Below are 13,505 nucleotides of genomic sequence, written 5' to 3'. Positions count from 1 at the left end.
AAAGAAATGGATAGGTTTATTTCAAGGATTTTGTCCTTTGATGGAAATGTCATTGGATTTGCTGCTTTATTCATACATTTTGTTGACTGTTTTTACCCCTCTGAATAAATATTTGGTCACAAATTTCTTAACCTTGTTCATTTAAAGGAGCCCACAAGGCTGGAGTCTTAGTTGACCAGGGCTGCTATTACAAATACCATGGGGGACTGGTAGGCTTAAACAACAAGAATTTACTGGCTCACAGTTTTGGAGGCTGGAAGACCAAAATGGTAGATAGCATCAGCAGCCCATGCCTTCTCTGAAGTCTGTGGTGGCTGGCTGGCAATCAATCGCTGCCTCCATCACATTGCGACCTTCTCTTCTCCTGTGAAGCTCCTGTGGCTCTACTTTCATGTCCAAATGTCCTTTGCTTATAAGGACTCTAGTCATATCAGATTAAGGTCTACCCTCATTCAGTTTGGCCTCATTTTAACAGGCTTTTCAAAGACCCTAGTCACAAATGAGTTCACACCCACAGGAACGAATTAGGACTTGAACGTGTCTTGTGGTGGATATGATTCAATCCCTAATGGCTGAGAACAGAGGGAGGACTGTGCAATTTGCTGTTTCTTTAAGGAATGAAACATTTGTCCCCATTCTGGCTTTTTCCCTGGTACTTGGCCTCACTTACAAGGCACAGCCAAGGCTCAGTGCCCATATCCCATGAACTGCCCTGCTTATGAGTGCATGTCCCCAGACCATAAGGCAGATCTTTAGTGAAGAGAGTGCACATCTTGGCCTTAGAGAAACAGATGCTGGGAAGTCTACGGTTTTGTTTATTTGTTTGTTTTGTCATGCTCTATTAAGATCCCAATGGCCTGGGATGTGTTATTGACTTCCTCTATGTGACCTAGATTGACTCAACATCTGTGTCTGTAGCTGTTTGTCTTAGGACTTTCAGATTTTCCAGTTCTCTTCCTGAATTGGCCATCTTGGAGCAAAAGATGCTGTGGGCTGCTGGCAAGTTTGTTCCCTACAGAGAGAATGAACAAGTGTGATATTTACCTACAAAGACCTGGGATTTCACTGAAGGCTGTGGGGAGATGCAACAGGGAGCATATTTCCTTCCCACCACAAACCTATCAGGAGCCTATGATTATCTCCACTTCACAGGTGAGAAAACTGAAGTTCAATGGGAATAAATGGACTGATCAAGGTCCACCAGCTTGGAAGTCGGAGATGGCAAGCTCCAACCTAAGCTTTTAAAGACTCAAGTTGATGCCATGCTGTTATGCCAACTACTTCCTGCCTCTTGTGGGTAATTTCATATTGGTGGAATAGACCAGACAATTGGTCAGTCCTGCCTCAGTGGTACTGAAGTACACAATAGTGTGGTCTTTCTTTCATGACCAGAATGATATGACTTCTCTCCAGGGAACTCCTGACCGCTCCTTGGACTAACTCATGATGTTTGCAATTAATTCTCTCATTCTGGCATTTCCTTCCATCAAAAAGGGGCTTTGTAAGGGAGAGCTGCTGTTTGGATAAGTCAATGAGTCAGGGTAAGATTAGACGCTTTCTCTTGATCTCCAAAGAATAACGCATTGTGGGCTCTGGCTGGAAGCCCTTTGAACCCGGCTGGCTCTGGAGCTTCAGCACGACCATCACAAAATTTCCATGTTGCTTGTTTGCAAGGAAAGGACTCCTATCTCTTCTGAGTCTGAGTGGGCAATGACAAGTGTTCTTGTTTCCCTCACTGGATATCTCTGGCTGGAGAGTCAGGAAGAAAACAATGATTAACTTTGCTCCAGCTCTCTTTTCTCTGGTCGCTTTAGCGAAGATGTTCTAAATTTCCCTTTTGTTCCACTTGAGCAAATCTTATCAGGAGGAAAGATTGGATCTACTCAAATGAATCAAGTCATGTTTCAAGGCAACCCAACCCTCCTCCTGCCACCTCCTACCCACCTCCTTCCCTGCCAACCAGTTGGCAGGCTCTAGAAAAAGGCCTCGTGCTCCTCATGAAGGATTCCCTGGCATGGATTCCCAGGTAGCAGGCTTACAACTCACTCTTTGTTCAGGGAGCTCTGCGGGGGTGGTTGGCTACAAAAATCCTTCCATTCACCAGGCCTGTCCTCGACCTCTAGTGCTTCTCCCAGAACCTCACTTTCCCCCACTCAAATAGTATTTTCAATGAATGGAAATGGCAGTCTTTTGAACTAACTTGGCAGCTCTCTCCCAAACTCAAAAAAATTTACCACTCAATGTGCCTCAGTGGCTCTGTCCCTTTTTAAAATAATCCCTTCTTAAATCACTAATAGATAATCCACATTATTTCTTTCTGCCCCTGGAAGAATGTAATCACAATAGGGCCTACTGTTCTCAGACAGTGGTAAAGTGCCAAGCACTTAGCGAGATTTTATATTTATTTTCTTGAATATTCACAGCAACCTGAAAGGTAGGTATTATTATCCCCATTTTCCTCCATGAGAAACCTGAGGCTTCAGGAGGTTAAGAACCTTGTTCAAAATTACTCAACTGGAATGTGGCAGAAATGGAATTTGAACCCACATCACTCTAAAGCTCTTGAGACTCCCTGGTGTCCCTCTAAAGGACAGTTCCCTATGAGTGAATATTTTAAATTGCATATGAACAATTCCTGATGGTAGTGCCTACAAAGGTAACATGGTTATGTGGAGTAGGCTCAGATGAACTAAATCAGTATTCCTTGCCTCTCACTTGGCATAAACGACTATGCTTTATGGTGAGGTAGACACAGTATATGTATAAAGCTGGCCTCCTTCTTGCTTGACAGGCAATGCTTTTTCATCCTAAAACTAACATTCATAAGCTAAAATATGTCATTCAGTTTGTCTAGCCTGACTCAGGCCAATATCATGGTTGTCACATTACCAAGCATCAGAAATAGACAAAATTTAAATCTTTCCAAACCCCCCTTAACTTCCAGCCCTCACCCCACCGCCCACATAGGACTCTCCCTTTTAGAAAGTTGGTGGTAAAATGCCCCATGCCCAAGGGGAATCCTTAGTTACCTGAATCATTTTCCATTCAAGAGTCCGAAAAGTCAAGGCCAGTCCTGATGGAAAAATACATACTCATGAAGTAGTCCTGATAAAGAAACTCAAAACTGAGTGTGATGTAGAGTCTCTAGATCTAATTACCTGTGTTTTTCGTTTTTCAAATCTAAGGGTCAGAGAAACATGTTCAATGGCACCATTAGAATACATTAGCAAAATCCAGACTGGGGGAAATTTTACGGGACAGATCACCTGGCTTCTTCCTCAACAACTGCAATTTGTAATGAAAAAGAAGGGAAATGAGGGTTGAAGGAAGAATCTATATATTAAAAGGGACTTCAAAGACACATTAACCAATCACAATGTATGGACCTTTTTTTGAATCAAACAAACTAACTCTTTAAAAAATTATAAGACCATTGCAAAAATGTGAATGCTAACTGGACATACAATGAAATTAAGAATTTATATTAACTTTTAAAGGTGTGATAAAGTTATTATGATCATACGTATTTGTAACACTGTCTTATCTTTTAGAAATATATATTGAAATATCTCTGTTTTTTGCTTCAAAATAGTTTGTGTATAGGGAACAATCGTGGGGTGTATGGATGAGACATTACTTGCCCCTGTTGAAAATTATTGAAGATAGGTGGTGAATATACTGGATCATTAGACAGCCTCTGTATGTGCTTGGCGTTTTCTGTAATTACAAACTAAAAACTCTGTGCTCCATTTCCAATAAGTAAACCCAGTAGAGAAGGGCAGACTCAGGTTCTGGGTCCAGCCAGTCAAAGTGGGGCTTGCCCTGATGTTGCCCATCCAAGACTTTTACTACAGGTAACAAGCCTGATTTGATAAGCAATGGTTCACTGAGGGACTAAGAAGGAGAAAGAACGAGTAAATCTGGGGGACAAAGAGGAGGAAAATGGAAAGGAGTTATCAGCACAAAGGCAATCCATAAAGAAGCATTTCACAAATTGGGAATTTTGGGTACTTATCAGTTGTAATTCATGTATTTTTAAACTATTTTTAAATGCTCACAAATCCTATTCCAAAAGAACCTAGGGAAAAATAACTTAAAAATGATGCAGAAATAGGATATGAAAGATGTGAAAATGCAAGAGACAAATCACAGGTAGGAAATTAAATATTGACTCCAAACATGCAGAGGCCTTGATCCCTGGTTCTGAACTGTGCATTGCCTCCTCCCCACCCTCCAAACTGATATGGGTTCTGTATGTCTGGAGGGCAGGTTTAGCTCTTCATGAAACAAGGTGAATTGAGATTACTTAAGTATCTCAAGCAAAGTACCTGCAAGACCAGATTGCCAAGAAAACTAGAAAAGCAGGAAAGATTACTTTCAAAATCAAAGGTGGTAGCAAAAGGGTATGCACTTTAGACATGTGATGTCAGCTCTCAGTGGGTCAAGAGCTGTGTACCAGTATATGTGGCATCCTGCCAGACCTCTGCCCTCCCTTTCCTCTTGCTAACTCTGGCCCTTGCCACTGGGGCTAACTCACTGTTCCAGAGGATGAATAGGAGTAAGGCAAGAGGGTAACACCCCAGTGGTTGAGCATCAGTTTGACTCTGTGGTGTAAAACCTAAAATTAACATCATGTATCATTTTGGAATGAAAACCAAGGGGAAACCAGGGGTGCCTCAAATGGTCTACTCACAAGTTTCCCACAGTTAAGGTCCCCTAGCCTAACAACATTCCTTATCATGGGACCAGGCACGCTGCCTGCTAATCCCTGAGTAGTGAGCTTCAATTCCCTGCAAGACTGCAGATTTATTCAAGCAAGCCTATCATATGCTCCTGTGGGAACCACAAGTCACCACACCCTCTTGTAACTGCAAACCCTGCTACCCGCAGACCCTGGTTGTTCATCTATTCTTGAGTATAACCCCAGTGTACTCCTGGATGGCTGCATTGTCTTCCCCTGGGCTGTGAGCACATGTGACTAATAAATTGCTGTCAAGGTCATCTCTCCAGTGTGGGGTGTCCTGTGTTCTGCCATTCCCATAACCCCAGGATGGGAATCCTTCTTCCACCAATGGGGTCAAGAGAAGGTAAATCCAAACAGAATCCCAACTTGCCTCTTATTGGTTATTGGCTTCAGTGCTTGGGCAAATTATTCATTTTCTTCATCTATAAAATGGGAAATAACACTTATGGCAGAGTTTTATTTCTGGGCTAGTGAAGATCAAATGAGATAATGTATGTAAATTGCTTGGCCCAGTGCTTACATAGAATAAACATTCAGCAAGTGGTAGTTATTACCAAGTGACATTTATTTAAATGAAATTTAGGGACTCTATGTGGAGTTCCACTTTTCATGGAATCTTCCTCCCCAGTGTTTAAAATAGTTGAGAATATTGTTGCATGTTTCCAGGGTTGGAAGGTGGCATAAGCAGGAGGCAGCAAAATACAGTGAATAAAACATGGGCCATAGTGCCAGACAGAGAAGTGCTAAACTCTTGCTCTTTCTCTTACCAATGACCAGCTCTTGGATAAGCTTTCTGGAACTTCAAATTTTTCCCTGGTCAAAAATAGTTTTTGATTTCCTCTATATTTTCTAAACAAACAGACAAAAAAAATTCTTCCATAATCTAACCCTTCATCCTAATCAATGTTATAAAGAGAAACAGTAATACATAACCACTTCAGAGAGTGAATGTGAAGTTTTAATGAGATAATTTATGTGAAAGCTTTTGGAAGGCACACAGTGTATTACAAATTTATTCCAAAGAAAGCAAGTCAAAAGAAACAAATTAATGGGACCATTGCTTTCTGCCTGTGTCTGTTTCAACCATAACAATAAAACTTCTCTTGACAGCATTAAATACATGTCATGGTCACGTTCATGTGTCAACTTGGCCAAATGATGGTACCTGATTGTCTGGTTGGGCAAGTGTTGGCCTGTCTGTTGCTATGAGGACATTTCATAGAATTAAATCATGATCACGTTGGCTGCTTCCACAGCTGATTCCATTTGTAATCAGCCGAAGGGAGTGTCTTCTAATGAGTGATACTTAATCTAATCACTGGAAGCCTTTTAAGGAGAATTCAGAAGAGACAGACTCTCTTCCTGCTTTGACCAGTGAGCCTCTCCTGTGGAGTTCATCCAGACCCTCCATCAGAATCGTCAGCTTCACAGCCTGCCCTACAGATTTTGGACTGTATGTTCCCATGGTTATGTGAGACACTTTTATAATTTTATATTTACTAATATTTCCTGTTGATTCTGTTTCTCTAGAGAACCCTAACTAGTACAATAAATAAGGTGCATGGACTCACAGCCTAGAGAACAGTTTTCATATCAAAGTGTCACCTCTCAACCTCTTTTCACCTTCAGAGAGATGCTGATAGAATCCTCTGCCATTTGAGGTTAACCATTGTGAGCCTCTTTCTGATGATCATGCACAGTCATATGTTAAAGGTAGGTGCTTGTCTTCTACTCTGTTCATCAGAACTCACGAAGTGGGACCCAGAGCCCAAGGCAAGGTGCAGCTACCACCTGGTGGACAGAACTGGTAACCAGTAGCTAACTCTGTCTTCTAAGATGGAACTCACCATCAGCTTAGCTGTCCAACTCTCTGGGCCTTGTTAATATCAGAGTTTTACAAGTAATAGTGTATATGAAGATCTAGATGTGAAACCACTTTTGAGGTCCCTCAAAGTGGAAAGAAGTTGCTCTCATACAAGCAAATACAGTTTATTTCAGAAGAAGGCAGTTTACCATTGGGGACTAGAAACCTAATCAGCAGTACAGAATTGAAGACTCACAAAGAGTTCATCCTCCAGGTATTTGTGGTATGATCAAAACCCTCAGCCATAAATTTTCATCTACATTTGGTAGAGAGGGAAATGGACAGAGATGTGGTCTGACTGGACCTCTGTCCATTAGATGGATGACAAGAATGTTCTCACAAAGTAGTGCAATGGGTGGACAGCAGTAGAGCCTGAAATGTTTCATGAAACCAGACAGCAGTAATTGCGTTTAGAGGGAAAATGAGAGCTGAAAATGAAGCAACTTGGGGAAGGGCAATTCAATCCTAACACAGGGATGGGGCAAATGCTGAGGCAAACAGAACAGTGGCCGGTGGGAGCCAAGTTTTCCAAAAAGGAGTTATAGGAAGGATTGGTGGTTTTTTGGAGTGAGTTCTCCCATCACATGGTGGCAACCCACTCCCTATTCCGCTGGCAGTCAGCACCCTATAAGCTTCATCCTGCCATAAAAGTCAACTCTCAAATAGCTGTGATATTGGGAAATTCCTGCTGAGTACATTTTTAACAAGTTACTAATGACTAAGAGCATTTAATTTTTTGTCTTTCTCAAAGATGAGGGAATTAGAACATTTTTATTTTATTGCACATCTATGTTGCATAAAACAACATTTCTTCGAAACAAAATTCATTCATCCAACTATTTTTTAATTTTGTTGTATATCTTCCAATTCTTATACATTTGCATAAACAATTTTCAAACATTCTTTTAATCAGTCTCATTCAACAAATTCTTACTGAGAGCCTGTTACGTGCCATGCACTGTCTTGACCAGTGGGCAGAGCATGGTGAACACAAGAGAGATATCCCTGCCCCCATGAGGTTGTCGAAGGCTGAGACAGACAAGGAAGAAGTAAACACAAATATAACTGTGATAGTTTGAAGATGTTTGTACCCTCAAAAAAGCATGTTCTTAAAGCTAATGCATTCCCATGTGTGCGGCCCCATTGTAAATAAGTTTTTTTGGTGAGTAGGATCTTAAGTTGAGATGTAACCTACCTTATTCAGAGTGGGTCTTAATCCTCTTACTGAAGTCCTATATAGGAGGATGAAAATAGAGAGACAAGACACAGAAGATAGAGAAAAAGACACAGAAATTGAGAAAGAAAGCCACAGATGGTTCAGCCAGAAGCTGAAAGCAATGAAACCTGGGAGAGAAGGGAAAGGCCAGCAGATGCCACCATGTGCCATGCCATGTGACAGAGGAGTTCCAGACTGTGGGCAGTCAGTCTTCACGGAGAAAGCATCACCTGTTGATACCTTGATTTGGACATTTTCATGGCCTTAGAACTGTAAGTTTGTAACTCAATAAATTTCCATTGTAAAACCAACCCATCATATGGTATCTGCATTTCAGCAGCTTTAGCAAACTAAAATAGAACATATAATCATAAGCTGTGACAGGTGCTAAAAAACACAGCTGGGCACTATGATATAGAATAGCAGAGGAGACTTACTTAGAGAAGGTGCTTAGAAATAGCTGCTCAGAGGAGATGACATTTAATCTGAGGCCTCATTTTTTTGCGCATTTGCGTTTTCTGGTACAACTCACAGGATTGCCCAATTTCCTGTATATTCATTTGGTCAATCATGTCTTTTGTCCATGTAAGGCCTAGTTTCCTTTAGTTCGAAGACAAGGGGCAAAAGAAGAGAGAAGAACTGAGAGGAAGCTAACATTTCTTAAGTACCTACTACGCATCATCTACTTAAAACATTATAATATTATTCTCCACCACACTCCTATAGAAACAGTAGTATTATAACTCTACATATTTAGACAGGAAGGCTCTGAGAGTTTAGGTATTTAATAAGTGCTAGGGCCAGTCTTTGGCCTTATCTGTCTAACTAAAGCTCATGGTGTTTCCACTCTGAAATGCAAATTGAAGAATACCACGCTTCATGAAAAAATGTTCTGTGATCAAATAAGTTTGGGAGATGCTGAATGTACCTCCCCATGCCAGAGAGTTACAATGCCCTTTATGATATTAAGGGTTCTGAGATGCCCTTTATAATATTAAGGGTTCTGAGAAATTTTGCAGTAAAAACAAAACTACCTCTTTAACTCATCACGTCTTTTCATTGATATAAATTCTTTATTTTATATTTTACAGCTGCACTGTCTAGTATGGTAGCCACTAACCACTCTGTCTACTGAGCACTTGAAATTCAGACCAGGCTGAATTGAGAGGTGCTGTAAGTATATGTGCACTGAATTTCAAAGACGTGCAAAAAACAGAATGCAGAGTATCTTGTTGGTTTTTTTATGGATTAACTGTTGAAATTATAGTATTTTGGATATATTGGGCTAAGCAAATAGATTATTAAAATTAATTTTGTGCCTTTTTTTAACGTGGCTATCAGAAAACTTAAAATTACATGTATTGAAGTGAACTGGAACAAACTGTGTTTGCATTTTGCAACATTGAAATTAACATGATTCAATTGCAAAAACATAATTTTGCATAATAAAGCAAGCCATAAAGTGGTAAATAAAGTATAGACTATTTAAAGTTTAAAAACTTGCAGAATAGTAATATTAATGGCTTCATACATATCAATTGTACATTTGCAGTATAAAACCTCTATTTACAGTATAGAAATGATACTATATTAACTCATTCTTCTTCAAACTTACTGAGCAAGGAGACTTTTTTTAACTTCTTATTTTTTTTGACACTCCACTGAATGTGTTCCTCAGATCACGTTTGGGAAATACTGACTTAAAAACGTAATCTCTGTTGGTGGAATTTAAGGTATTGCCCCAAATGCCAGAGGGGGAGATATTTTTTAAACAGGTAATCTTTCTGGGTCCGGATTTATTCTACCTTATGTATGAAACCTGAAATAGGTCAAAGCCAAGAGAGTCTTCCTGTGTGTGTGTGTGTGAGGACGAGCCCAGGGAGCCTGGTTAGTTTCTCAGCCTCAGCCCTCAGAGGCAGAACCAGCACCTCAGTGGGCTCTGGTCCTCTTCCCAGCAAGGCAGGTGCATCCTCCAGGAAGTCCCCAGAGCACAGCATGGCGGGTAGGGGCATGGACTGCGTACCTAGCTGCCGGGGTTAAGGACCTGGCCAGCCACTTACTGGCTGTGTCACCTCAGGCAAGTTGCTCCTCTCTCCAGCCTCAATTTCTTCATCTGTAAAATGGGGATGAAGTCACACTTGAACGGGTTATTGTGAGGAATGGAGGAACATCCATATGGTACATAGAGCAGTACCTGGGATGTAGAGTGCACGAAGTCTTAAATGAATTAAAATAGAATCCTCCTATTCCAATGCCGCTGCTTTTGCCTTAGCCAGCACACCACATCAACACCCCCCGTTTCTACTCCCAGGATACCGATTTTGTCCTCAGATGCTCCCAAAGAATTCTCACAGGTATCCACGACTGTTGCTGAGGATGTCCAAGGGCAGACTTGGCCTTCACACAGGCAGAAACTGGGTTTTCAGCCTCGGACACAGCATTCTCTTACATTCTCTCTGAACTGGCCACGAGAACTGGGTCAGTTCTAATGAATGTGCTTCAGTCTTCCACAAAGCAAAACGCTGGGGATGTGTGAAAGTTCAAGCGGGGCTGATGTGAACAATGCATCTTGTACTTTCTCTTTACTCTTCCCAAGCGTTTCTAAAGCTCTCTTTTATTCCTTCTGTGGATGATCACATAAATAAGGGCAGCTAGCTTATGCATGTAGTCATCGCACAAGTAAAACAGCCCAAGAGAGTTTGAAAGTGGCTTCAGTGCTTTGTTTGCTTTCAGGTGTTCTAAAGTTACTGAGTGAGACACACAATTCAGAGAAAATGCGAAAATTCTAGCAGTGTTTTTTTTCTTTTTCTCCTCAACAAATGGGAGGATTCTAGGTGGAAATTGCTGCTCGTTATTCTTGAATGAGTTTGCCCTTTCCCTCACGTGTTAACTATGGCAAAATCTTATTAAATTTTATTTAAGTAATTGGAAATTTTGTAATTCACACAGGGCCCCGGTTCAGGTTTCTGAGACTAAATAAACCATATGTTGGCAAATACATGTGCTACGGTGAAGTCTGGAATTTGTAAGGATTCAGTAAGATAATGGAAATAAAAAAGCTTTGTAAACTACAAAGTTAATGCAAATGAAAATAGCCATAGTTTATAGACAGTGTATTTTAGGAGTATGAAGAGGGTTAGGAAAAATTAAATATTGCCACCTCCTCTTTAAATTTGTTATTGCCAGCTCTCAATAATGATGCCTATTTGGTATTTCTTCCTTAATAGTACAAATTATTTTTAAAATTAACATAGCCATATTCTTTATAGAAAGCATCATATGCTGAAATGCTTCCCTAGTTGAAGGTGGCTGTTTTAGTTTCTTGAGCTGCTTAAAGCAAATACCATGAAATGGTTTGGATTGAACAATGGGAATTTATTAGCTTACAGTTCTGAGGCTTAAAGAAAGACCAAATTAAGGCATCATCAAAGTGATGTTTTTTTCCTGAAGACTGACTGCCAGTAGCCCTTGGCTCCTCCACTGGATGGCAAGGCACATGGCAGTATCTGCTGGTCTCTCTCTTCTCTTCTAGATTCCCTTGATATCAACTTCTTGCTTCTGTGGTTTTTCTTTTGTCTTTCTCTGTATGCATTGCATTTATAAAGGACTCCAGTAAAAGGATTAAGATCCATCCTGAACGAGGTGGGTCACATCTTAACTGAAGTAGCCTCATCAAAAGGTTCAGTTTGCAATGGGTTCACACCCACAAATGGATTAGATTTAAGAAGATGTTTGTCTAAGGTACACACCGCTTCAAACCCCCAGTGGCCTTTCCTACAATTTCAGAAGTTTTCATTTTATACATAGAGAAATCAGGGTCATCTACATAATTCATAGAGCCCAGTGAAAAATTAAAATATGGAATTCCTTGTTTAAAAATTATGTGTTTCAGGGTGCACAGGTAGTTCAGTGGTTAGAATGCCTGCCTTTCATACAGGAGACCTGGGTTCGATTCCCAAATCATGTACCCCCCCCTAAAAAAAATTTATGTGTTTCAAGTGAGGAACTTATAACTGCTCTAATAAAAAAAATAAAATTAAAGTGTCTCAAGATGTGACAGCAGAGCATTAACCCAAATGTCGGGTCCTTCTAAACCACCCTGGGTGACTGCGGCCAGCCCTGGGAGAGATGTCGGTTATCTCAGGTCAACGGTTTAAGGACAGTGGAGATAGGAGCATATCGCCATGCCAAGCTCTCAATAGCTAGAAAGGAATTCATACACTTCTCACTCAGTTCAGATTCCTAAGCAATAAAAGAAGTTAGAAATAGATCGATTGATGCAACAGATGTGTATTAGGTGACTGCCCTGTGCAAGATCCTGTGCCAGGCCTTCAAGGAATATACACTCTAGAGGAGGAGAAGATAACAAGCAATCTTTTTTTAAATGGAGAAAGCCAGAAAGAAGAAGCTGAAGTTTAAAAAAAAAAGAGGGGGCGGTAATAATTAAGGTCTGTAGGAATCCTTTAGAGGTGAAATTAATTTGGATGTGGAGAATCAGGGAAGGAAGAGTTTATACAAGAAGGGACTTTTGTCCTCATCTCCAAAACCTTTGAGTAAGAATTAAACAAAATCCCATCTATCCTTGTTCTAGTTTCCTGGCTGCTAAAACAAATAGCATACAATGAGTGGGCCTGACAATAGGAATTTATTGGCTTAAAGTTTCAGAGACTAGAAGGCCTACTTCCTTCTGGGTGTGTATCTTCTGCCTGGCCAAAGATTTGTGGGTTTCCCTGGCTTTTCTGCCACACGGCACTGCACTTGGCAGGTCTCTCCTTTCCTTCTGGAGTTCTTGACTCCCAGCTTCTGGCTGCTCCCAGCTGCTGTGTCCCTTTGCTTATAAGGCCTTCAGCCATATTGGATGAAGACCCACCCTCATTCGGTGTGGACACACCTTAACTAAACCGTCTTCAAAGGCCCTATTTACAAATGCGTTCACACCCCCAGGACCAGGGGTTGGGACCTGAACATGCCTTTTGTGAGGGCCATGATTCCATCTCCAACACCCACTCAAGATGGATTTATCTTTACAGTCAAATAAACCCTTGGGAAATGATTGATTACTTGGATCCTTCTTGTCTTTGGTAAGCAACCAGAGACTGCCAGAAATTCCACAAATAGAAAGGTGACATGATTGGTACCAGCCAGGAAAAAGAATGACAACTTTTGGAGAAAGAAACTGTTTATTTCTATTGGCTTTATTCAGTGTTTATAAGGAGAAGTTAATTTGTGAGATCCCAATCGATTGCTCATCACTCCTTTAAAAGATTAATTTTATTTTAAAGAGTATGTTTTCTTGACAGTGAGTATGGAAATGAAAAACAGCATCCTTTAAAGAAAGGCCCTCTGAGATAAAATGCCTAAGTCCCCAAAATGCTCTGTGAAAGGACAGCCTATTGGTTAGATCTAATGAAGACACTAGTAACTACGTATCTCTAAAGAAGAGAGCTGTGAAAAAAATGAACATCCTCACTTTCTTATGGTTGTTATTTTTAATTTCCAGTAAATTAATTTCTTACCTCCTTTGCTTCCTCCTATTCCCCTCCCCCCTTTCTTTTCTATTAATATGTGTGTCTACTTAGCCTCACATTATCTAAATCCTACTTAAGATAAACAGGAAAAGGGATTTAGTAGTTAGAGTGGAAAAGTCCTTGAAACTTTCAGCTTGGTATCTGAAAACAAAG

Source organism: Tamandua tetradactyla, chromosome 2 (assembly GCF_023851605.1).
Source record: "Tamandua tetradactyla isolate mTamTet1 chromosome 2, mTamTet1.pri, whole genome shotgun sequence".
Lineage (NCBI taxonomy): Eukaryota > Metazoa > Chordata > Mammalia > Pilosa > Myrmecophagidae > Tamandua > Tamandua tetradactyla.
Note: the sequence above shows the minus strand (reverse complement) of the source record.